This window comes from Theropithecus gelada, chromosome X (assembly GCF_003255815.1).
Source record: "Theropithecus gelada isolate Dixy chromosome X, Tgel_1.0, whole genome shotgun sequence".
Taxonomy (NCBI): domain Eukaryota; kingdom Metazoa; phylum Chordata; class Mammalia; order Primates; family Cercopithecidae; genus Theropithecus; species Theropithecus gelada.
Genome location: NC_037689.1, coordinates 11737568 through 11763587, shown reverse-complemented (window position 1 = coordinate 11763587; position 26020 = coordinate 11737568). Strand labels below are relative to the sequence as shown.

At 45.7% G+C, this 26020-nt stretch overlaps 1 protein-coding gene, 1 non-coding gene and 1 pseudogene across 3 annotated transcripts in view; 2 read left to right on the top strand and 1 right to left on the bottom strand.

Moving 5' to 3' along the window:
• The window catches only part of ZNF157 (zinc finger protein 157), a 46190-nt gene that overhangs the window by 11427 nt on the left and 8743 nt on the right, over positions 1–26020 (top strand). The gene's annotated exons all lie outside the window — the stretch shown is intronic.
• LOC112616752 lies at positions 8710–8838 on the top strand. The gene has a single exon (XR_003117773.1). It is a non-coding gene; the product is annotated as a small nucleolar RNA SNORA11 (small nucleolar RNA).
• LOC112615816 lies at positions 15214–15901 on the bottom strand (annotated as a pseudogene). The gene has a single exon (XR_003117474.1). The product of XR_003117474.1 is annotated as a 40S ribosomal protein S7 pseudogene (transcript).

Sequence of the window (26020 nt, the reverse complement as noted above, 5' to 3'; positions counted from 1 at the left end):
TTTTTTTTAGGAGGAGCAGGAGGAGGAGGATTAGCAGGAGAAAAAGGAGGAGGAGAAAGAGGAGGAGGAGAAAGAGAAGGAGAAGGAACAGGAGGAGGAGGAGAAAGAAAAGGAGGAGGAGCAGGAGGAGGAGAAGCAGCAGGAGGAGGAGGAGGAGGAGGAGGAAGAGGAGCAGGAGGAAGAGGAGCAGGAGGAGGAGAAGCAGCAGGAGGAGGAGGAGCAGCAGGAGGAGGAGGAGCAGCAGGAGGAGGAGAAGCAGGAGGAGGAAGAGAAGCAGGAGGAGGAGGAGGAGCAGGAGGAAGAGAAGGAGGAGGAGCAGGGAGCAATTATTATTTTAGAGAAACAATTTTAACTGCCTGACCATCACCTCCTGGTGGGATTTGGGGGGTGGTGCTCTCCTGCTCTGCTCATGTCTAACTACCTAAGATAACTACCTAACTATTCTAACATTTCTGTCAATAAACATACAATATCTCTCTGTTTACTTATATTTTCTGATATATTTCATGTCAAATTTTGTTTGATTTTCCTCATGTATGTCTTCTAGATATTTTGTTAGGTTTATGTATATTTTCTCTTTTTGGTGCTAACGTAAATGGTATTGTGTTTTTAATTTCAAATATCAATTGTTCATTTCGGGTATATAGGAAAACAATTGACTTTTATTAAGCCTGTATCCTGTGACTTTACTATAATCACTTAATAGTGCCAGAAAATCCTTTACTGAAATGGATTGTGAGAGTAGCTAATTTATAGTGGTAGTATGTTTGATTTTGAATGCTGTAGAGTGGAAGAGCGTGTCTGGGTTGATGCAGGACCCACAGCTCATAGTGACCAATCACAGATGGCTATACTAGAGCCAGACACACAAAAACACAAGAAGTTATTCATGAGGGAAGACCTAGCATGCCAGACTCGCCCAAAGCCCCTGTAAAGTGTGTTTACCCTGTCGACGAAAAGATTCAAACTCTGTAAAATATTTGAAGAGATTTATTCTGAACCAAATATGAGTGACCAATGGTAAGTGACACAGCACTCAGGAGATACTGAGAACCGGTGCCCAAGGTATATGTTAGATGTCCATTGATTCCGTTCGGAAAGGCGGGACAACTTGAAGTGGGGGCTTCCAGGTCATAGGTAGATAAGAGACAAAAGATTGCATTCTCTTGGATCTTTGGTCAGCTTGTCACTGAATACATAATTTACATGTGAGAGGGGATAGAATAGTCTGCCTAATGAAACAACAGGGCAGAGGAAGCAATCAGATATCCTTTTGTCTCAGGTGAGCAGAGGGAGGACATTGAGTTCTGTGTGTCCTTTGTCATCCTGCACCTGTGAAGATAAGCTATCAATTTAGGTTGCCAGGGTGAAATTCAACAGAACTTTTTTTTTTTTGAGACGCCCAGGCTGGAGTGCAGTGGCGTGATCTCGACTCACTGCAACCTCTGCCTCCCGGGTTCAAGCGACTCTCCTGCCTCAGCCTCCAAGTATCTGGGATTACAGACACGCACCACCACGCCCGGCTAATTTTTGTATTTTCAGTAGAGACAGGGTTTTACCATGTTGGTCAGGCTCGGCCTCCCAAAGTCTGGGATTATGGGTGTGAGCCACCGCGCCCAGCCCAGAACATCTTAAGGTAAAGGTCTTGAGGCCCACAAGGTATTTTCTTGTGGGCAAATTGTGAGGGAGGCATGTAGCCTTTTTTTTTTTTTAAATATTTGTAGCTATCTTACTTGGGAATAAAATGTGAAGCAGGGTTGCCTAACACTCCTTGGCTTAATGATTTTGGAGTCCCGAGATTTATTTTTCTTTCACAACCCTAAGTACGGGACTGTGTAACATATGCCAAGAGGAGCACCCCTGATGAAGCAGCTGATATGATGGACTGGCTTTATGGTGCCTGTGATATTCACCTGCTGAATATGCCCGTTACCCAGGCCATATTCAGCTATGGTTAAGGGGTCTTTTTGCATAGGCACCTCATGTAAACTTTTAGCTGCAAAATACAGCAATAGTCCCAAAAACCTCATTGAATTTGCTGCCCCAGCTTCCCTTCAGGGATCCCACAGCTGCTAATGAAAACATTAAGTCAACATGAAAATGAGGAGAAGCCTAGGGAAGAGTCAAGTCTACCAGCAAAGTGGAAATCTCTCAGTGGCTATTAAGAAATGGGATGGCCGGGCGCAGTGGCTCATGCCTGTAATCCCAGCACTTTGGGAGGCCGAGGTGGGTGGATCACAAGGTCAGGAGTTCAAGACCAGCCTGGTTAATATGGTGAACCCCCATCTCTACTAAAAAATACAAAAAAAATTAGCCGGGCGTGGTGGCGGGTGCCTGTAGTCCCAGCTACTCGGGAGGCTGAGGCAGGAGAATTGCTCGAACCCGGGAGGCAGAGGTTGCAGTGAGCCGAGATCGCGCCACTGCACTCCAGCCTGGGTGACAGGGAGAGACTCAGTCTCAAAAAAAAAAAAAAAAAAAAAAAAAAGAAAGAAAGAAAAAATAAAAAAAGAAAAAAGAAATGGGATGGCTGGGCTTGGTGGCTTATGCCTGTAATCCCAGCACTTTGGGAGGCCCAGGCAGGCAGATCACCTGAGGTCAGGAGTTTGAGACCAGCCTGGCCAACATATAGTGAAACCCTGTCTCTACTAAAAAATACAAATTAGCAGGTGTGGTGGCGCATGCCTGTAGTCCCAGCACTTGGGAGGCTGAGGCAGGAGAATCGCTTGAACCTGGGAAGCAGAGGTTGCAGTGAGCCAAGATCACACCACTACACTCCAGCCTGGGTGACAAAGCGAGACTCCGTGTCTCAAAAAAAAAAAAAAGAAAAAAAAGGGATGAATAAAATGGAAACTGATGATGTTGAAACAGAAGTCTTAAAACAGCACCATCAAGGTTGGGTGGGCCAAAGGGATCTTCCTTAGTCCCCAAACACTAAAGGGTCCTTAACAAGTTGATTCCATTTATCACAGTGTGGGAGGAATTTAAAAAGCTGGAAAGGCAAAGATTACAATGAGAACTCCGCCATCAACTGCCTGGGGCATTAGCCAGGCAGATTAGTCGAGGTAAAAAATTGACCGGCTGGCGCGGTGGCTCACGCCTGTAATCCCAGCACTTTGGGAGGCCGAGGCGGGCGGATCACAAGGTCAGGAGGTGGAGACCATCCTGGCTAACACGGTGAAACCCTGTCTCTACTGAAAATAGAAAAACTAGCCGGGCGTAGTGGCGGGCGCCTGTAGTCCCAGCTACTCAGGAGGCTGAGGCAAGAGAATGGCGTGAACCCGGGAGGCGGAGCTTGCAGTGAGCCGAGATCGTGCTACCGCACTCCAGCCTGGGCGACAGAGCGAGACTCCGTCTCAAAAAAAAAAAAAAAACCAAAAATATTGGCCAAGGTCAGTCCGGGTGCTGTAGTTCAGGCCTGTAATCCCAGCACTTTGGGAGGCTGAGACAGGTGGATCACTTGAGCCCAGGAATTCAAAACCAGCCTGGGCAACATAGCGAAATCCCATCTCTACAAAAAAAAAAAAAAAATTAGCTGAGCATGGTGGTGCACGCCTGTAATTCCAGCTGCTTGTGAAGCTGAGGTGGGAGGATCACTTGAGCTGGGGAGGTCAAGCCTGCAGTAAGCCATGATCGCACCACTGCACTCTGGCCTGGGGGCAGAGCGAGACTCTATCTCAGAAAAAAAAAAAAAAAAGTGAATAAAATAAAACAAAATAAAATAAAATAAAATAAAAAAGACCAAGGGCAAAGGTTCTTTGACTCCACCCCGGGATGGGGACTCAAAGCTTTATGCACACAAAATGGGTGGCAAAGAGAAGTCTCTGGGTAAAATGGGAGGAAAAGAGAACTTTCTGGGACTCCTTTACATGGAAGCCTCATATATGGAGGTACCAAAATCCATTAGTGAAGGTGTAACATGGGCTACAACTAGATTGGGAGAATATAGAAATGTAACAGTTGATAGGATTAAGGTGTACATTTGGGTGAAAATTGGAATGTGTTTAAACAGGCTTTGTGGCTGGGTGCAGTGGCTCACCCCTGTAATCCCACCACTTTGGGAGGCCGAGGCGGGTGGATCACTTGAGGTCAGGAGTTCGAGACCAGCCTGCCTCACGTGGTGAAACCCTGTTTCTACTGAAAATTTAAAAAAAAAAAAAAAAACAATTAGCTTGGTGTGGTGACACGTGCCTGTAGTCCCAGCTTCTTGGGAGTCTGAGGCAGGAGAATCGCTGGAGCCTGGGAGGGGGAGGCTGCAGTGAGCCGAGATCGCGCCACTGCACTCCAGCCTAGGCGACAGAGCGAGGCTCAGTCTCAAATAAATAAATAAATAAATAATTAGTTTTTTTAAAAAATAAAAACAAACAGGTTTTACCTGAATGTTTTATGGGAATGGATGTTATGACTGACAGGGAACACTTCCTCTAACTAGTATTGTGACACACAAACCTGTTGATGAAATCCCAGTGGAGGAATGTAAGGGTTGATGGGATTAAGGTGAAAGTTTGGAAAATTTGCAGATTTGAACAGGCTTTATTTGAAATGGTTGCATCTCTTTTACCTTAATGTATTATGGAGATTGAAATTGTATCTGACTGTGGAATGTTTCCCCTCTCTAGTATTGTAAATCCACCCTTCAAGCAGTATTACTTGGACATGCTAAATGGGAACCAATAAGATTGCCCAGGCCTACGAAGTATAGAATAGAACCTGGGGTGCCGGCGCAGACAGATTATCTGTACAATAGCCCTTTGTGGAACAGAGACTGGCGTTTATGGCAAAAGCCTAAGAGCGCCTCCTAGTGGTAATCTGGGACTTTGGACTAGAGAATTTCCAGTTGAGCTTGGATTAGACATTAATTGAAAGTGCCCTGTAATCCCAGCACTTTGGGAGGCCGAGACGGGCGGATCACGAGGTCAGGAGATCGAGACCATCCTGGCGAACACGGTGAAACCCCGTCTCTACTAAAAAATACAAAAAACTAGCCGGGCGAGGTGGCGGGCGCCTGTGGTCCCAGCTACTCGGGAGGCTGAGGCAGGAGAATGGCGTAAGCCCGGGAGGCGGAGCTTGCAGTGAGCCGAGATAGCGCCACTGCACTCCAGCCTGGGCGACAGAGCGAGACTCCGTCTCAAAAAAAAAAAAAAAAAGAAAGTGCCCTTATGATTGAAGGACATAAAATAATTTTGAAACCTAAAATATCCATGATGTCTTGGGTGATAGTGTAAAGCTCCAATAGGGAGTGCAGTGCCCAGAGGAGTTCCATAATTACATGGAAATGGTTCGTACAAGAATATGCTGCCAGGGGAGTGCAGAGTTAGCAGTTTTCACAACCAGGTAGACTCTTCCACCAGGACTAATGAAGGAGGAGTTGGTCAGTTCTATCATCGACTGGACAATGCTCCAGCTCTCAACTGACCAACAAAAAGATGCTTGGTTTGTGGATGGCAGTTCCAAGGCGAATGGACTGCGTCGTGTTTGGATGTCCCAATAGCATCCATTATAGCAAAAGGATCCAATTTAGGATTATGTTTAGCATTTACTTGTCATCACTTTAGTGTTATTCAGTTGAGAAGGGTCCTTCTTTGCCTTTCATAACTCTTTGAAGATTTAATTAAATAATAGTATTTAAGTATTTACAAATGTATATTCTTCTCATAACAAACTCTTGAATGCTGGCTGTGTGTCAGGTGCTGCCCTAAGCGATTCCACGTGTGTGTGTGTGTGTTTGAGACAGAGTCTTCTCATGTTGTCTAGGCTGGAGTGAGGTGGCTTGATCTCGGCTCACTGCAACCTCCACTTCCCAGCTTCAAGCCATTCTCCTGCTTCAGCCTCCTGAGTAGCTGGGATTACAGGTGCACGCCACCACGCCCAACTGATTTTTGTATTTTTAGTAGAGACAGATTTCACCATGTTGGCCAGGCTGGTCTCAAACTCCTGACCTCAGGTGATCCACCTGCCTCGGTCTCCCAAAGTGCTGGGATTACAGGTGTGAGCCACTGCACCCGGCCTTGATTCCACATATGAATTCACCCAAGTTTCACAGATGACAAGACTGAGGCTCAGAGGAAGGCAGTAACTTAGCCAGAGTAACAGCACAAGCATGAGTCAGAGCCAAGATTCAAACCCAGGCAGCGTGGCTCCCACCACCATGTTCTTACTTGTTCTCTTCTGTGTCCAGGAGATTCCCTCCTACCCGACCTTGTTCTCGACACCCTCTGGTTACTACTGCGTAGCCACAGTCTAAATCAGTTACGCGACCATCCTAGGTGAGCTATGCATTTTTAAAAATTAAACTTTGATTTTGAGATCAGTATCGATTCCCAGGCAATTGTAGGAATAATACAGAGAGATCCAGTTTCCTCCAATAGTGACACCTTCCAGAATAACATCACAACAAGGATGTGGCCATTGACACAACCCCGAGATGTCTCCTGCTGCCATTTCACAACCAGACCTGCTACCATTGTGCCTGCCATCTATCGCCTCCAGGTTCCTAACCCCGACACTAATCTGTTCTCTATCTCTAGAATGTTATCATTTCACGACTGTTATATAAATGAAATTATACAGTATGTGACTTTTTTTTTTGAGATGGAGTCTTGCTCTGTCGCCAGGTTGGAGTGCAGTGGTGCGATCTCGGCTTGCTGCAACCTTTGCCTCCCAGGTTCAAGCAATTCTCCTGCCTCAGCCTCCCAAGTAGCTGGGACCAGAGGCGTGCACCATCACACCGGCCTAATTTTCGTATTTTTAGTAGAGATGGAGTTTCACCATGTTGGCCAGGCTGGTCTTGAACCCTGGACCTCAAGTGATCCGCCCATAATCCCTGAGTCCTGGGATTATAGGCGTGAGCCACCCCGCATGGCTCCCAATCTGCCTTTTATTTATTTGTTATTTATTTGCTTGTTGCCTTTGTTTCCTGTGTATTTTAGGATGCTTCTAGGTATAAATAAATATTAGAATAAAAGGAAGAAAAAAAGAAGAAAATATCAATACAAGTTTTAGAAAGTAGGCATGCGTGTCAGCAATCCTACTGAACTTACCGAACAAGAAAACTTTGCAGTCTTTTTTTTTTTTTTTTTTTTGAGATGGAGTCTCACTCTGTCACCCAGACTGGAGTGCAGTGGCATGATCTTGGCTCACTGCAACCTCTGTTCAAGCAATTTCGTCCCTCAGCCTTCCAAGTAACTGGGACTACAGGCGTGCACCACCATTACCTGCTAATTTTTTTTTTTTTTTTGAGTTGGAGTTTCGCTCTTCTTGCCCAGGCTGGCAACAAGTGGGGCGATCTCAGTTCACTGCAACCTCCGCCTCCCGGATTCAAGTGATTCTCCTGCCTCAGCCTCCCGAGTAGCCTGGGATTACAGGCGTGCACCACGATGCCTGGCTAGTTTTGTATTTTTAGTAGAGATGGGGTCTCTCCATGTTGGTCAAGCTAGTCTTGAACTCCCGACCTCAGGTGATTTGCCCACCTTGACCTTCCAAAGTGCTGGGATTACAGGCATGAGCCACCGTGCCCAGCCTGATTTTTGTATTTTTAGTAGATGGAATTTCACCATGTTGGTCAGGGTGGTCTTGAACTCCTGAGCTCAAGTGATCCACTCACCCCAGCTTCCCAAAGTGCTGGGAGTACAGGCGTGAGCCACCATGCCTGGTCCTGAAGTCTTGCTTAATCTGTATATTCTAGGAAGACACAGCAGAGCAGGAGCTGCAATCAAGAATTACAATGCCTTAGTTGGGCGCGGTGGCTCACACTTGTAATCCCAGCACTTTGGGAGGCTGAGGTGGTCTCAGGAGTTCGAGACCAGCCTGGCCAATGTAAAACCCCCATCTCTACTAAAAATACAAAAATTAGCCAGGCGTGGTGGCGCATGGTAGAACCCCCATCTCTACTAAAAATACAGAATTAGCCAGGCGTGGTGGCGCGTGTGTGTAATCCCAGCTACTTGGAAGGCTGAGGCAGGAGAATCACCTGAACCCAGGAGGCAGAGTTTGCAGTGAGCTGAGATTGTGCCACTGCACTCCAGCCTGGGTGACAGAGCAAGACTCTGTCTCAAAAAAAAAAAAAAAAAAAAATTGCAATACTTATACAGAGAAATCAATAATTCCTTTATAGTGGAGAGTTCCTGATACCTAATTTTTTATTACCTTATTATTATTATTTTCTTAGAGACAGCATCTTGCTTCATCTCCCAGGCTGGAGTGCAGTGACACAATCATAGCTCATTGCAGCCTCGAACTACTGTACTCAAATGATCCTCCCACCTAAGCCTCCTGAGTAGCAGGGACTGCAGGTGCTTGTCATCACATCCAGCTAATTTTTAAAAAATTTTTAGTAGAGATGAGGTCTGTGTTGCCCAGGCTGGTCCTGAACTCCTGAGCTCAAGTCATCCTCCCGCCTCAGCCTCCCAAAGTGCTGGGATTCCAGGCCTGAGCCACTGTGCCTGGCTATGTTTTTTTTTTTTTTTTTTTTTTCAGTCAGAGTCTTCCACCTGAGTCTCCCGAATAGCTGGGACCATAGGCGCACACCAACATGCCTGGCTAATTTTTTAATTTTTATTTTTGTAGAGACAGAATCTCACTACGTTGTCCACTCTAGTCTTGAACTCCTGGCCTCAAGCACTCCTCGTGCCTCAGCCTCCTGAGTTGGTGGGATTACAGGTGTGAACCACTGCATGCGGCAGTTCCTAATACTTGAGTGTCAAGAAATCTTCTGGGGTGTGCTTAGAGCACAGGGCCTGAAGAATGCTTCCTCTGTTTACAACACACCCAATGGGAATCTGGGGTCATTGTGATGAGGGGCACAAAACTTGTGACATCTCTCTGAACAAATGCCCCACATATAAAAAAAAAAGAAATCTTTTGTTAAATCTTCATATGGATGATAGAAACAATATTTTATTTTATTTTTCTTTCTTTCTTTTTTTTTTTTTTTTTTTTGAGATGGAGTCTTGCTTTTTTGTCCAGGCTGGAGTGCAGCGGTGTAATCTCAGCTCACTGCAACCTCCACCTCCCAGGTTCAAGCAGTTCTCTTGCCTCAGCCTCTCAAGTAGCTGGGATTACAGGTGTGCACCACCATGCCTGGCTAATTTTTGTATTTTTAGTAGAGACAGGGTTTTACCATGTTGGCCAGGCTGGTCTCGAACTCCTGACCTCAAGAGATCCTCCCATCTCAGCCTCCCAAAGTGCTGGGACTACAGGTGTGAACCACCACACCCGGCCGGAAACAATATTTTCAATTACAACCTTTTCATAAGTGATATTACCAGTCTTCTGTGGCTGTTTGTCTTTTTGAAAAGATTTTTTCATCAATTTCTTTCTTTTTTTTTTGAGACAGAGTCTTGCTTTGTCGCCCAGGCTGGAGTGCAATGGCAGGTCTCAGTTCACTGCAACCTCTGACTCCTGGGTTCTAGTGATTCTCCTGCCTCAGCCTTCCAAGTAACTGGGAGCCATTAACTTGTTTTCAAGACAGAGTCTTGCTCTGCTGGCCAGGCTCAAGTGCAGTGGCCTGATCACAGCTCACTGCAGCCTCAATCTCCCAGGCTCAAGCAGATCTTCCCACCTCAGCCTCTCGACTAGCTGAGACTACAGGCGCACGTCACCATGCCTGGCTAATTTTTTAATTTCTTGTAGATAGGAGGTCTCTCTATGTTCCCCAGGCTGGTCTCGAACTCCTGGGCTTAAGTGATCCTCCCTCCTTGGTCTCATTCAGTTTTTAAGTAAGATTTTAAAAACTACAGGATGAAGGGTGGGCACAGTGGCTCACACCTGTAATCCCAGCACTTTGGGAAGCCGAGGTGGGCAGATCACTTGAGGTCAGGAGTTCGAGACCAGCCTGGTCAACTTGGCGAAACCCCGTCTCTACTAAAAATACAAAAATTAGTTGGGTGTAGTGGCACATGCCTGTAGTACCAGCTACTTGGGAGGTTGAGGTGAGAGTATTGCTTGATTCCAGAAGTTCGGGGCTGCAGTGACACAAGATCATGCCACTGCACTCCAGCCTGGGTGACAGAGGGAGACCCTGTCTCAAAGAAAAATAAAAGGAAGCCGTGGTTATTGCATACTGTACTATACTTGCCTCGATACATCTGAGTAGAATTTGCATTCCACGTGTTTTCATCTTTACCATCCTCTTGAATCTTCAGTCTATCTTCCCTTCCTTTTTGATGTCTTCATGCTTTTCCAACACTCTTCTTCTGGCTGGTTCTATTTTTTTCTGAGTTGGTAGATGATGCACAATTTGAGTTTTCTGATGATTTTGTTCTCAAATAAGTCTGTGTGGGAGGAGCATTACTAAATAAGGAAGTGCTAGTCAATACCCAGATGACTAGGAATGGATAAAGTATTGTTCCCAACAGGGACTCAGTGTCCCCATGGGAAGAGCATACCTTGGATATAGTCAGTCTTCCTATCTGTGCCTCAAAATGCTGTGCTGCTTCTTAAGGAGCTTCCAAAGGGAAACTGATTTGTGAAGTGAGAACCACCAAAAAGACAGAATTGAATGACCGCAGTAGTGCTTCTTTCTCTTGCATAAGATTTCCTCTTGGGCCAGGCACAGTGGCTTACGCCTGTAATCCCAGCACTTTGGGAGGCTGAGGCGGGCGGATCACCTGAGGTCGGGAGTTCGAGACCAGCCTCACCAACATGGAGAAACGCCGTCTCTACTAAAAATACAAAATTAGCCGGGCATGGTGGCACATGCCTGTAATCCCAGGTACTCGGGAGGCTGAGGCAGGAGAATAGCTAGAACCTGGGAGGCGGAGGTTGCAGTGACCTGAGATCCTGCCATTGCACTCTAGCCTGGGCAACAAGAGCGAAACTCCGTCTCAAAAGAAAAAAAAACTTTCCTCTTGAATTCCATTTCTGCCTGTTTTTAGCAGAACAGCAGCTTTGGCAGCTTCTCTCTCTGTCTCTGTCTCTCTCTCTGTCTCTGTCTCTCTCTCTCTTTTTCTGGTCTTTGTGAAATGAGCAGCACTCTGCGTGATTCCATGTGGTTGTCTGTTTCATATGTCTTTCAGCTGCCCTATATCTGCCTTTCCCATTTCTTTGTTCTTACATTCTTTTTGTCGATTGTTCTTGTTTCTTTTGATATCCAGCATTTCTCTTTCAGTTTTCCTTCTCAATTTCCCCCTTGATCTCTTTGTTCTTCCACTTACCTTTTCAAGTATTTTGGTTAGTCTTAGTCTGTTCACTCTTACAGTGAGGTTCTTGGTAGGTCTTTGATTTGACCTTGCTCTAAGCTCCCTTTGAGGCGATGATATGCCCTGATCTGTTTCCTCTTGTTTAATATATATGACTTTGTGTCAGGAGAGGTAGGTGGTGTATCACAAAACTCAACATTTCTGCACTGAAAGTTTTCCTAAGTGTTACTGGTTTCAAATGAGGGATGAAACAGTTACTAAACTTTCCGACTGGCTCCCATTTGCAACTCATGTTTCAATTTTTAGTTAGTGCATCTTTTGGTTTACTCTCTTGTCTGAAATACTCGGGACCAGAAGTGTTTCGGATTGTTTTTTTCTTATTTTGGAACGTTTGAGTTATATTCACTGATTCGGGATCCCTAATCTGAAAATCCGAATCCAAAATGCTTTAATGAGCATTTCCTTTGAGCATCATGTTGGTGCTCAAAAGGTTTTGTATTTTGGAGCATTTCCGATTTTGGATTTTTTTTTTTTTTTTGAGACAGACTCTTGTTCTGTCTCGCCCAGGCTGGAGTGCAGTGGCACGATCTCGGCTCACTGCAACCTCTGCCTCCCGGGTTCAAGCAATTGTAATCAATTCCAATCCCAAAGTGCTGGGATTACAGGCGTGAGCCACCATACCTGGCCAAGATTTTGGATTTTTGGATCGGGGATAGTGAAACTGTATTGATTTTTTTTTTTTTTTTTTGAGAGGGAGTGCTCTGTCACCCAGGCTGGAATGCAGTGGTGGGATCTCGGCTCACTGCAAGCTCTACCTCCCAGGTTCACGCTATTCTCCTGCCTCAGCCTCCCGAGTAGCTGGGACTACAGGTGCCTGCCACCATGCCTGGCTAATATTTTGCATTTTTAGTAGAGACGGGGTTTCACCATGTTAGCCAGGCTGGTCTCAATCTCCTGACCTGACCTCGTGATCCACCCACCTCGGCCTCCCAAAGTGCTGGGATTACAGGCATGAGCCACTGCGCCCGGCCCTGAACCTGTATTGATTTTAATAGCAACAGAACTGTTTGAGGATGCTTCTGTCACTTTGTCGTCTTCCTAACCTGCAGCCATCTGTGTAGGCTGTTTATCATCAGCTGCCATGACACTATGACAACTGTGATGCTACTCTTGGCCACTGTGATGGCGACCTGAATGGTGCCCTGGAAGTATAGCATCATTCCCCTCTCCTCTTCTGGAAAAAGACACTTGTCATTTCATTTAGGGGCTACCCAGTTAATCCAGAATGATCTCAACTCAGATCCTTAACTACATCTGCAGAGATCCTTTTTCCAAATAACACCCAGGTAACATTCACCATGCCTGGGTGTTAGGATGTGGATATATCTTTTGGGGGAGCACACCATTCAACACTATAGTTTTTCCTCTAGCCTCCAAATTTATGTCCATCCCACATGCAAAATACATTCATCCCATCCCAACATACCCCAAAGTCTTAACCCATTACGGCATCGGTTTCTGCCTGTGGATCTGTGAAACTGGAAAACAAGTTACCTGTTTCCAAAACTACAATGGTGGGATAGGCATAGGATAGATATTCCCATTCCAAAAGGCAGAAATTGGAAGTCATAAAGGGTTCACTGATCCCAATCGAGTTTGAAACCCAGTAGGGAAAATATCGTTAGATTAAGGCCTGAAAAGAATCCCCTGTTGAGGCAGAGCATGGTGGCTCACACCTGTAATCCTAGCACTTTGGGAGGCTGAGGCAGGTGGATCACCTGAGGTCAGGAGTTCGAGACCAGCCTGGCCAACATGATGAAACCCTGTCTCTACTAAAAATACAAAAATTAGCCAGGCACGGGTGGCGCACCCCTCTAATCCCAGCTACTCAGGAGGCTGAGGCAGGAGAATCGCTTGGACTCAGGAGGCGGAGGTTGCAGTGAGCTGAGATCCTGCCACTGCACTCCAGCCTGGGGGACAGAGCAAGACTCTGTCTCAAAAAAAAAAAAAAAAAAAAAAATCTCCTGTTGCTTTGCTCTCTTGGCCTCTGCCTCACCCATGCCTCTGCACCTGTGGTTCTGCCCTTGGAGTCATTCTTCCTTTTTCTTGAAGGTAGCACATGTTTATAACCAGACAGTTCAATTAGCCCATTTCCTGCCTGTAAAATTTTGGAAGTCTGACAGCCTTCTGTCATTTTGTCTTTTCTCTGTTTCTTTCCGTTTAAGCTGGCAGTGTTTGTACTGGTATAACATTCTCAAAAGCCTTGTCATTCTCCTGTGTGTGTTCCTATTAGACAAGAAGGCCATCCACAGAGCTTTCTTGGATAATCCCATCTCTATTCCTGATTCTGCTGAAATGGGTCATCAGATCCTTGAGTCACATATCTAATCTTTCCAGGAAAAGAGCATGCTTTCCCAACAGTGAATTTTCTTTTTTTTCTTTTTGAGACAAGGTCTCACTCTGTCATCCAGGCTGTAGTGCAGTGGCATGATCACAGTTCACTGCAGCCTCAACTTCCTGGGCTCCAGCCCAGCTATCCTCCTGTCTCAGCCTCCTGAGTAGCTGGGACTACAGGCGTGAGCTACCACCCCCAGTGCTCCCCCTCTTTTTTTTTTTTTTTTTTTTTTTTGAGGCAAAGTCTTGCTCTGTCGCCCAGGCTGGAGTGCAACAGCGAGATCTTGGCTCACTGCAACCTCTGCCTCCCGGGTTCGAGTGATTCTCCTGCTTCAGCCTCCCAAGTAGATGGGACTACAGGTGTGTGCCACCATGCCCGGCTAATTTTTTGTATTTTTAGTAGAGACAGGGTTTCACCATATTAGCCAGGATGGTGTCAATCTCCTGACCTCGTGATCCGCCTGCCTTGGCCTTCCAAAGTGCTGGGATTACAGGCGTGAGCCACTGCGCCCCTTTTGTTTTTTATGGAGGCTTCATTACCTAGGCATGATTGATTAAACCATTGACCACTGGTGATCGAGTCAACCTTCAGCCACTCTCCCCTCCCAGGAGGTTGAGTGTGGGGCTCAAAGTTCCAACCCCAATCAGGCACTTGGCTAATTCTGTTATTTTTTGTAGAGATGGGGTCTCACTTTGTTGCCAAGGCTGGTCTCGAACTCTTGAGCTCAAGTGATCCTCCCACCTTGGCCTCCTACAGTGCTGGGATTATAGGCATGAGCCACTCTACCTGGCCAACAGTGAATTTTCTAATTTTAGCATCTATTACAATCTGGATCGGCTGAGAATCTCCCAAATCATCAAGTGCTGGTTCCTTTTTGCTTAGCAGTTTCTTACTCAATGTATCTCTTATGTCTCACATTTTTCTGTAAGCTGTAAGAAAAAACCAGGCCGCCCCTTCAAACACATTGCTCGAAAATCTCTCAGCTAAATAAATACCGAAGTATTTGTATGGAAAGTACCTCTGGGTATTTCCAGAATAAAATTCTGTTAAGTTTTCTGCCATTATATAACAAGGATGGGTTTTCATCTAGTTTCCAATATCATGTTCCTCATTTCCTTCTGAGTCAAACTAGAAGCACTTTTAACATTCATATTTCCAACATTTTGTGCAGGATGATGTTTGTATTTTGTAAGATGATAGAAGCTTTCTTAGTTGTGTTACTTCCTTCCTTCTGAGCCCTCCTCAGCAGTGTTTTTGTTTTGTTTTGTTTTGTTTTGTTTTTGGTAAGATCTCATTCTATTGCTCAGGCTGAATGGAGTACAGTGGTGTGATCTCAGCTCACTGCAGCCTTGACTTCCCAGGCTCAAGTGATCCTCCTACCTCAGCCTCCCAAGTAGCTGGGACTACAGGCGCACACCACCATGTCCAGCTAACTTTTTGTATTTTTGTTTGTAGAGACGGGGTCTCACCATGTTGCCCAGGTTGGTCTTGAACTCCTGGGCTCAACCTATCTGTCCACCTTGGCCTCCCAAAATGCTGGGGTTACAGGGGTGGAGGCATCGCCATGTTTCCCAGGCATTGCTCAAACTCCTGGGCTCAAGAAATCCTCCTGTCTTAGCCTCTCAAAGTGTTGGGAATATAGGCATGAGCCACTGCTCCTGGCTAGATTTTTTTTTTTTTTTTTGTGAATATATATTTTATTTAGTCACTTTTGTTTACAATTGAAACTCTGGGAATTCAAAATTAACATCCTTGCCTGTGAGCTTCTTATAGACACCAGAAAAAGTTTCAACCTTGTGTTCCACATTGTTCTGCTGTGCTTTGTCCAAATGAACCTTTATGAGCCGGCTGCCATCCAGTTTCACGCGGATTCTCTTGCCCACAATTTCGCTTGGGAAGACCAAGTCCTCAAGGATGGCATCATGCACAGCTGTCAGAGTACGGCTCCTGGGACGCTTCTGTTTATTTTTTGTACGGCTTTTTCGAGTTGGCTTAGGCAGAATTCTCCTCTGAGCGATAAAGACAACATGCTTCCCACTGAACTTTTTCTCCAACTCGCGTACTAGCCGGACTTGGATTTTCTGGAGAGATTTCAGTTGAGGAACAGGAACAAAGATTATGATAGCTTTCCGACCACCACCAACTTCAATTTCCTTGGCTGCCGTAATATTCAGCTCCCTGAGCTGAGCCTTGAGGTCCGAGTTCATCTCCAGCTCCAGAAGAGCCTGGGAGATGCCGGACTCGAACTCGTCCGGCTTCTCGCCATTGGGCTTCACGATCTTGGCGCTCGAACTGAACATGGTCTTCTCCTGGGAGAACTCGCCGAGCGCCGGCTTAGGAAGAGGCCCAAATCTCGCGAGAGCACGTCAAACTCTCCTGGCTAGATTTTTTTATTCAAGAGATGGGCATCTTGCTATGTTGCCTAGGCTGGTTTTGAACTCGTGAGCTCAAGCTATCCTCCTGCCTCAGCGTCCTGAATAGCTGGGGCTACAGGTGTGTGTCACCATGCCTGGCTTAATTGTAGATGTTAATCACATCTACAAAATATCTTCACAGCAACACTTAAATTAGTGTTTGATTGAATAACTGGGGCATATATCCAGTCCAATCGACACATCAAATTGATTATTGCAGTCCACCCCTCATTATCTTGGCACCTATACACATCTCTTTAAATCATACTTAATCTCTAAATAAATATAACAAGCTCGTACTTCTGTCTAACATGATGCAATTGTCAAATATACAACTAAAAACACCTTCTTTTCCTCAGAAGAGGAGACAAAGTCAGTGGGCGATGCTCACACTTTCCCCTCATGTCCTGTAACTTAAATAAATATTGTGGTCCAGGAGTGGTGGCTCACGCCTATAATCCTAGCACTTTGGGAGGCCGAAGTGGGAGGGTCACTTGAGGTCAGGAGTTTGAGACCAGCCTGGGCAACATGGTGAAAACCCATCTCTATAAAAAATGCAAAAATTAGACAGGTGTGGTGGTGTGTGCCTGTGGTCCCAGCTACTCAGGAGGCTGAGATGGGAGGACTGCCTGGGCCTTTGGAGGTTGAGGCTGCAGTGAGCTGTGATTGAGCCACTGCACTCCAGCCTGGGTGAGACAGCGAGACCTTGTCTCAAAAAATAAATATCATACTACAAAGTTAAGTATTAATAGATTTTATGTTAGATGATAAGAGGATAAGAGAGGGAACAAAACAAATACTTGTGATGTACATGCATATATATTTATATATCTACACACATATGCCTAACAAAATAAGGAAGAAATACTCATAAAAATTATAGTCCTGTAGCCAGGGGCAGTGGTGCATGCCTGTAGTCCCAGCTACTTAGGCGACTGAGGGAAGAGGATCCAGTCCAGCCTGGGTGACATAGCAAGACCTTGCCTCTAAAAAAAATTATATACTGGCCGGGTGCGGTAGCTTATGCCTGTAATCCCAGCATTTTGGGAGGCCAAGGCGGGCAGATCATCTGAGGTCAGGAGTTCCAGACCAGTCTGACCATGGTGCTGGGATTATAGATGTGAGCCACCACGTCTGGCCTATTCTTTCTGTTTCTCTCTATTTGTCACTGATTTCTACCCACTTCAACCAACATGGTGAAACCCCATCTCTACTGAAAAGACAAAAAATTAGCTGCACGTGGTGGTGCATGCCTGTAATCCCAGCTACTCGGGAGGCTGAGACAGGAGGATTGCTTGAACCCAGGAGGCAGAGGTTGCAGTGAGCCGAGATCGTGCCATTGCACTCCAACCTGGGCAACAAGAGTGAAACTCCATCTCAAAAAAAAAAAATTATATATTTATATACAGACGTAATTTCTGAGATTTGGGTGGGGACACAGCCAAATTATATCAGCCGACTACTGTTAGTCCTGCCTGAATTGGGTTGTTGTAGTTTTCAATTGACTTTAATCACAGGGCATTGTAGTGTGCTTTAAGGGGTCCTCTGTATTCCAGGCCTACTCTTCTTTATCTTCATTGTTTAATAGCAACCCAATGTCTTTTTTCTTTCTTTCTTTCTTTCTTTCTTTTTTTGAGATGGAGTCTCACTCTGTTGCCCAGGCTGAAGTGCAGTGAAGCGATCTTGGCTAACTGCAACCTCTGCCTCCCAGGTTTAAATGATTCTCCTGCCTCAGCCTCCCAAGTAGCTGGGATTACAGGCATGTGCCACCATGCCTGCCTACTTTTTTTTTTTTTTTTTTTTGCGATGGAGTTTTGCTGTCACCTAGGCTGGAGTGCAGCAGCGCGATCTTGGCTCACTGCAACCTCCGCCTCCTGGGTTCAAGCGATTCTCCTGCCTCAGCCTTCCAAGTAGCTGGGACTACAGGTGCTTGCCACCACGCCTGGCTAATTTTTGTATTTTTAGTAAGGACGAAGTTTCACCATGTTGGCCAGGGTAGCTTAGAACTCCTGACCTCAAGTGATCTGCCTGTCTTGGCCTCCCGAAGTGCTGGGATTACAGGCGTGAGCCATCGTGCCCTGCTGCAAGTCAATTTAATCTTGGTAGTTAGGATCAGATGCTCCAGCCAATACAGCAACTCCCTTCTTTTCCTGTTACCTCAGAGGCATGAGAAGCCTCAAGTGGCCGTGTGGCAGTCTTAGCTTCCAGTTCAATGAAATCACTGTTGTGTGCCTTGGTGAAAGCTTTCCTCCTTTTGGAACAAAGACCCCTATATCAGTGGAGCATAAGATCACGAAGGTAGGAAATAAAAATTTTGCTAGTGGGTTACTAGGGATAATAGTGAGTAGTGCCATTTGCATTTCTGTTTGTTTTTTGGGGTTTTTTTTTTTTTTTTTTTTGAGACGGAGTCTTGCTCTGTTGCCCAGGCTGGAGTGCAGTGGCGCGACTTCAGCTCACTGCAACCTCTACCACCCGGGTTCAAGTGATTCTCCTGCCTCAGCTTCCTGAGTAGCTGGGAGCCGTTTGCATTTTTGCCCCCTTGATTCCTGGACTTGTGAATCCTGGCTATGGGAGAAATCACACCATATATTAAATGTGGATTCAGAGAATATTCAGACTCCTGCAGGACATTGCCCCAGCCCGGCAAGGTATTGTCACCTAGTTGGCACTGTAACTGAGTCTTCAAAAAGCATGGTGAGGAACATGGTGAGACTTGTGAATTCCATGAGCATGGTCCCATTGCCCCACTGCTTTTGCTATGAAATAAGTTCCTTGGTCAGAAGCAATGCTTTGTAGAATACCGTGATGGTGGATTTCCTTTGTTGCATAACCCATGTATTCATTCCTTTACTTTCAGCTATTATTTCTTTTCTTTCTTTCTTTCTTTTTTTTTTTTTTTTGTTGAGACGGAGTCTCGCTCTGTCGCCCAGGCTGGAGTGCAGTGGCCGGATCTCAGCTCACTGCAAGCTCCGCCTCCCCGGTTTACGCCATTCTCCTGCCTCAGCCTCCCGAGTAGCTGGGACTACAGGCGCCCGCCACCTCGCCCGGCTAGTTTTTTGTATTTTTTTAAGTAGAGACGGAGTTTCACCGTATTAGCCAGGATGGTCTCGATCTCCTGACCTCGTGATCTGCCCGTCTCGGCCTCCCAAAGTGCTGGGATTACAGGCTTGAGCCACCGCGCCCGGCCTTTTTTTTTTTTTTTTTAAGAGAGAGTCTTACTCTGTCTCTCAGGCTGGAGGCTGGAGTGCCATGGCACAATGTCGTCTCAACGCAACCTCCACCTCATGGCTTCAAGCAATTCTTCTGCCTTTGCCTCCCGAGTAGCTGGGATTACAGGCTCATGCCACCACACCCAGCTAATTTTTGTATTTTTGTTTTTTTTCAGATGAAGTCTCACTCTTGTTGCCCAGGCTGGAGTGCAATGGCGCGATCTCAGTTCACTGCAGCCCCTGCCTCCCAGGCCCAAGCGATTCTCCTGCCTCAGCCTCCTGAGTAGCTGGGATTACAGGTGCCCACTACTTTTTGTATTTTTAGTAGAGACAGGCTTTCACCATGTTGGCCAGGCTGGTCTTGAACTCATGACCTCAGGTGATCCACCCGCCTCAGCCTCCCAAAGTGCTGGGATTACAGGTGTGAGCCACCACGTCTGGCCTATTCCTTCTGTTTCTCTCTATTTGTCACTGATTTTACCCACACACTGTTCTGGTCCAGGTTGCTGGCAGCAATATTGATCTAGCAAATGCCTCCCCGTTGGTCTTTTCCCATTCATATAGCATATGGTTATATTGGTACTGAACTCATGGGGTATCTCAACCACTAGACAGTGCAGCTGGATTCACTGTCAACCCCAATTTTGTCAGATGGGGTGAAGGCACGATCTATCTCATTAGGCCCATAGGAATTTTGGCATATATATTTTTTAAAGTATAGTTACAGATTCTTGCTGAGGATCATATCTACTTCCAGCACCCACAGTTGTAGCCCTGGTCCTGGAACCATTGCAACAAGCAGTAAGAAAGAAAGTTTAGGTAATATAGGGGAGAATTGTATAGTCATATTAGCATCTTCCCCCATCACCTTTACACCTCATCTCTCAGAAAAGTGGAGGAATCTCGGAATCTATCTAACAAGAATGTTCCATTGATTCTGCTCATGTTGACTGTGAGCACAAACTTGGGAAGGTGTGTAAGCCAGCTCTTTAGGCCCATGTCTCCTCTCTCTCTCTCTTTTTTTTTTGAGTTAGGGTCTGGATCTGTTGCCCAGGCTGCAGTGCAGTGGTGTGACCTTGGCTCACTGCAGCCTCAACCTCCAGGGCTGAAGCCATCCTCCCACTTCAGCCTCCTGAGTAGCCGGGACTACAGGCGTACACCATCATGCTTAGTTAATTTTTGTATTTTTCGGTAGAGATGTGGTCTCCCTATGTTGCCCAGGCTGGCCTCAGATTCTTGAGCTCAAGTGATCCTCCCGCCTTAGCCTCCCAAAGTGTTGGTATTAAGGCGTGAGCCATGTTGCCCACTTTCTGTTCTCTCTCTCTCTCTTTTTTTTTTTTTTTTTTTTGAGGTAGGGTCTTGCTCTGTCACCCAGGCTGGAGTGCAGTAGCGCAATTTCGGCTCACCATAACCTCTGCCTCCCGGGTTCCAGTGATTCTCGTGCCTCAGCCTCCCAAGTAGCTGGGACTATAGTTGCACACCACCACACTCAGCTAATTTTTATATTTTTAGTTGAGACTGTTTTGCCATGTTGGTCAGGCTGGTCTTGAACTCCTGACCTCAGGTGATCTGCCTACCTTGGCCTCCCAAAGTGCTGGGATTACAGGCATGAGCCACTGTGCCCAGCCTTTTCTCTCTCTCTCTCTCTCTCTCTCTCTCTCATTATTATTATTATTTTAGAGACAGGATCTAGCTATGTTGCCAAGGCTCATCTCAAACTCTTGGGCTCAAGGGATCCTCCCAAGTCGGTCTCCCAAAGTGCTGGGATTATAGGCATGAGCTACTGCACCCAGCCTTTGACAAATGTTTCAATTGTCCGTTCCAATTCTGTGCCAAACTACAGCTCTGAGGATGATATGCAATATAATATGTCCATTTGATGTTTTATCTTTTTGCCCATTGTTGGATACTATGTGCTGTAAGGTGTGTTCCTTGATCTGAAGAAATGTAACATGGCAGTCTAAATTGGTATAGTATCTTCTGTTTCTTTTCTTTCTTTTTCAAGACAGAGCCTTGCTCTGTAACCAAGGTAGAGAGCAGTGGTGCTATCAGGGCTCACTGCAGCCTCAACCTCCTGGGCTCAGGTGATTCTCCTGCCTCAGCCACCTGAGTAGCTGGGACTACAGGCATGTGCCGCCATGCCTGGCTAATTTTTTGTATTTTTTGTAGAGATGGATTCTCCCTATGTTCTCCAGGCTGGTCTTGAACTCCTGGCCTAAAGCGGTCCTCCCATCTCGGCTTCCCAAAGTGCTGGGACTACAGGCACGAGACCCTGTGCTCAGCCATGAGAGCTGTTCCTAGGGTGCCATCCTTGTGGCAGTAGGAGCTGTCAGTTCCTCTGGTGGTTTCAAAGTTGGCTGTAGAGGAAATGCTGAATACGATGAGTACTACCTTGCAATCCTCCAGTAGCATGTTCTCGTATAAACTGTTTCCATTATATTATGGAACTCTTCTGGGCATTGCCTTCTTTATTAGAATGTTTCTCTGACATCACCTAGGACATTATGGGTATTTCAGGTTTCAAGATTATTTTATATCTTTCATTCACAAAAAAATCACCATACCACCACATCTGGAAATTCTCTGATCCAAAACCTCAGCCATTGCTGTTGGGTAGCACTCACGGGCTTTTGCCACAATCTCCAGTCTCTATAAATACAAGTTGCAGACATTTTCAAAATCATGTCTGCATGTGGATCTTATATAAGTGCTCAAAAGCATCAAGAGAGCTTCTGCTCTTTGCAATTCAGACATAGCCTGCTTAAATGTGGACTTCTTTTGTGTTGTTTAATGGAGGGAAGCTAGCAATATTCTCAGATGTGGAACATGCATCCTGCAAATGACAAGTAACCTGATTAGGTACTGTGTTTCTCGTGTAGTACCAGGGGTAGTAGGCAGTGACAGCAGTTCATTGTTTTGTTGGTTGGGGAATGTTAGGGGTGGATCCTGCCCAGGTTATTCCTAAGAATTTCACCATTTGAGTGGTGCATTTTTGTTGCATTTATCAACCACCTCTGTTGGTCATGTATGTCACTATTGTATATAAATCAGTCCTAGCTTGCTCTTCAGTTTTTTGTTTTTTGAGACAGGATCTCACTATGTTGCCCAGGCCAGAGTGCAGTGGCACAATCACAGTTCACTAAGGCATCCACCTCCCTGCCGCAAGCGAACCTCCCACCTCAGCCTCCCAGGTAGCTAGGACCACAGGTGTGCACCACCACACCCACTAATTTTTTATATTTGGAGAGATAGGGTCTCACTATGTTGCTGATCTTGAACTCCTGGGCTCAAGCAGTCCTCCTGCTTTGGCCTCTCAAAGTTCTGGGATTATAGGCAAGAGCCGCCATGCCTGACCGAGAACTGTAGCTTTTTTTTTTTTTTTTTTTTGAGACGGAGTCTGGCTCTGTCGCCCTGGCTGGAGTGCAGTGGCCGGATCTCAGCTCACTGCAAGCTACGCCTCCCGGGTTCACGCCATTCTCCTGCCTCAGCCTCCCGAGTAGCTGGGGCTACAGGCGCCCGCCACCTCGCCCGGCTAGTTTTTTGTATTTTTTTAGTAGAGACAGGGTTTCACCGTGTTAGCCAGGATGGTCTCGATCTCCTGACCTCGTGATCCGCCCGTCTCGGCCTCCCAAAGTGCTGGGATTACAGGCTTGAGCCACCGCGCCCGGCCAGAACTGTAGCTTTATAGTAAGTGTTGAAATTAGGTACTATAAATCCTTTAGCTTTTTTCTTCCTGTTCAAAATTGCTTTGGCTGTTCTGGGCCCTTTTTTTTTTTTTTTTTTTTTTTTGAGACGGAGTCTCTTGCTCTGTCGCCCAGACTGGAGTACAGTGGCCTGATCTCGGCTCACTGCAAGCTCCGCCTCCCGGGTTCACGCCATTCTCCTGCCTCAGCCTCCCGAGTAGCTGGGACTACAGGCGCCCGCCACCTCGCCCGGCTAGTTTTTTTGTATTTTTTAGTAGAGACGGGGTTTCACCGTGTTAGCCAGGATGGTCTCGATCTCCTGACCTCGTGATCCGCCCACCTGGGCCTCCCAAAGTGCTGGGATTACAGGCCTGAGCCACCGTGCCTGGCCATGTTCTAGGCCCTTTTAATTCCCATATGAATTTTAGAAGCAGCTTGTCAATTTCTAACTATTAATTTTGTTTTATTGATTGTGATCAGTGTTGTTTGTAATATATATATCTTAAGGAATCTTCTGAGGTTGTTTTCTTTGTGCCCTAGTATTTGACCAAGTTTTGTGAATATTTTATGTGCACGTGAGAAAAAGTATATTCTTTTTTTTTTTTTTTTTTTTTTTTTTTTTTTTTGAGACGGAGTCTCGCTCTGTCACCCAGGCTGGACTGCAGTGGCCGGATCTCAGCTCACTGCAAGCTCCGCCTCCCGGGTTCACGCCATTCTCCGGCCTCAGCCTCCCGGGTAGCTGGGACTACAGGCGCCCGCCACCTCGCCCGGCTAGTTTTTTGTATTTCTTAATAGAGACGGGGTTTCACCGTGTTAGCCAGGATGGTCTCGATCTCCTGACCTCGTGATCCGCCCGTCTCGGCCTCCCAAAGTGCTGGGATTACAGGCTTGAGCCACCGCGCCCGGCGAAAAAGTATATTCTATATGATCAGGGTGTGGTGTTCAATATATATACATCCAAAAGATCAACCTTACTGATTATGTGGTTTAGGTTCTTTATGTTATTACTCATATTTTGTCCATTTAATCTGTCTCATTCTGTGAATGGTATGTTAAAAGTCTCCCATTAGAGAATATTTATATTTCTTCTTGCATTCTTTTTTTTTTTTTTGAGACAGAGTCTTGCTGTGTTGCCCAGGGTGGAGTGCAGTGGTGTGATCTCAGCTCACTTTTAGCTTTCTCTAATTCCTAACCAAGTGTCCTGGATATTATTCTTATTCTCTATTGTCTTGACTTTGTTTATTTATTATTTATTTTTAAAATTTTTTTTTTAACTTTTATTTTAGATTCGGGTACTGTATTAGTCTGTTCTCACACTCCTATAAAGAACGACCTGGGTAGTTTGTAAAGAATAGAAGTTCAGGCCGGGCGCGGTGGCTCATGCCTGTAATCCCAGCACTTTGGGAGGCCGAGGTGGGCGGATCATGAGGTCAGGAGATCGAGACCATCCTGGCTAACACAGTGAAATCCCGTCTCTACTAAAAATGCAAAAAATTAGCCGAGCGTGGTGGCGGGCACCTGTAGTCCCAGCTACTTGGGAGGCTGAGGCAGGAGAATGGTGTGAACCCGGGAGGCGGAGCCGAGATCACGCCACTGCACTCCAGCCTGGGTGACTAAGTGAGACTCCGTCTCAAAAAAAAAAAAAAAAAAAAGAATAGAGGTTTAATTGACTTATGGTTCCACAGGCTGGACAGGCTTCTGCTTCTGGGGAGGACTCAGGAAACTTACAATTATGGTGGAAGGTGAAGGAGAAGCAAGGCATGTCTCACATGGCAACAGGAGAGAGAGAGCAAAGGGGGAAGTGCCACACACTAAACAACCAGATCTTGTGAGAACTCTCACTATCACAAGAAGAAGGGGGAGGCCGGGCGTGGTGGCTCACACCTGTAATCCCAGCACTTTGGGAAGCCAAGGTGGGTGAATCACCTAAAGTCAGGAATTCGAGACCAGCCTGGCCAACATGATGAAACCCTATCTCTACTAAAAATACAAAAAGTTAGCTGGGCATGGTGGCATGCGCCTGTAATCCCAGCTACTCAGGAGGCTGAGGCAGGAGAATCACTTGAACCCCAGAGGTGGAGGCTGCAGTGAGCCAAGATGGCGCCGCTGCACTCCAGCCTCAGCAACAAGAGCAAAACTCTGTCTTTAAAAAAAAAAAATGAACAAGAGGGAAATCTACCCCCACGTTCCAGTTACTTTCCAGCAGGCCCCTCCTCCAACGCTGAAGATCGTAATTCAACATGAGATTTGGATGGAGTCACAGAGCCAAACCGCATCAGGAACACGTGCAGGTTTATTAGGCATTTGGTAAATTTTTGTCCAACCCTTTTAATTTTAGCCTTTTGCATGAATGTGTTTTAAGCATGTCTCTTGTATGCAGCATAGTGCTGGGCTTTGCTTTATGAGGCAATGTTAAACCCTTTTTATTTATTTATTTTTTGATTGTATATGTTTTTATTTTATTATTCACCTAAATATTGCTGACCCATCAACAGAATAGCCCAGCCAGACATATGTAATAGTAATTAAATGCAGTTGTCTTTGATACTTCGCTGACTTTACATGGAAAACGTAGCTTTTACATATTTTTAGGTTTTTTCATTTTTATTTTTCAGTTTCTTTTTTATTTCAGTAGGTTTTGGGGAATGGTTGGTGTTTGGTTACATGAATAAGTCCTATAGTGGTGATTTCTGAGATTTTGGTGCACCCATCACCCAAGCTGTATACCCAATGTGTAGTCTTTTGTCCCTCACCCACCTCCCACCCTTTCTTCTCAGTCCCCAAAGTCCATTGTATCATTCTTATGCCTTTGTGTCCTCGTAGCTTAGCTTTAATATTTTATTAAAAATATTATTATTATTATTTTAAATAAATAAAGATAGTGTCTTCCTATGTTGGCCAGGCTGGTCTTGAACTCCTGGCTTCAAGCAGTCCTACCGCCTCAGCCTCCCAAAGTGCTAGGATTATAGGTGTGAGCCACCACATTTGCCCCCCTTTTTCTTGTAATAAGTGAATTAAGCCCATTTGTATTTATTCACATTACTGTTAAGCTTGGTCTCAGTTCTCTCATTTTATTTTATGTTGTAATTACTGTGTGTATATATTACATTTACTGTATTTCTTTTTTTTTTTTTTTTTTTTTTTTTTTTTTTGGGGGGGTTCGTTCTTTCGCCCGGGGGGGGGG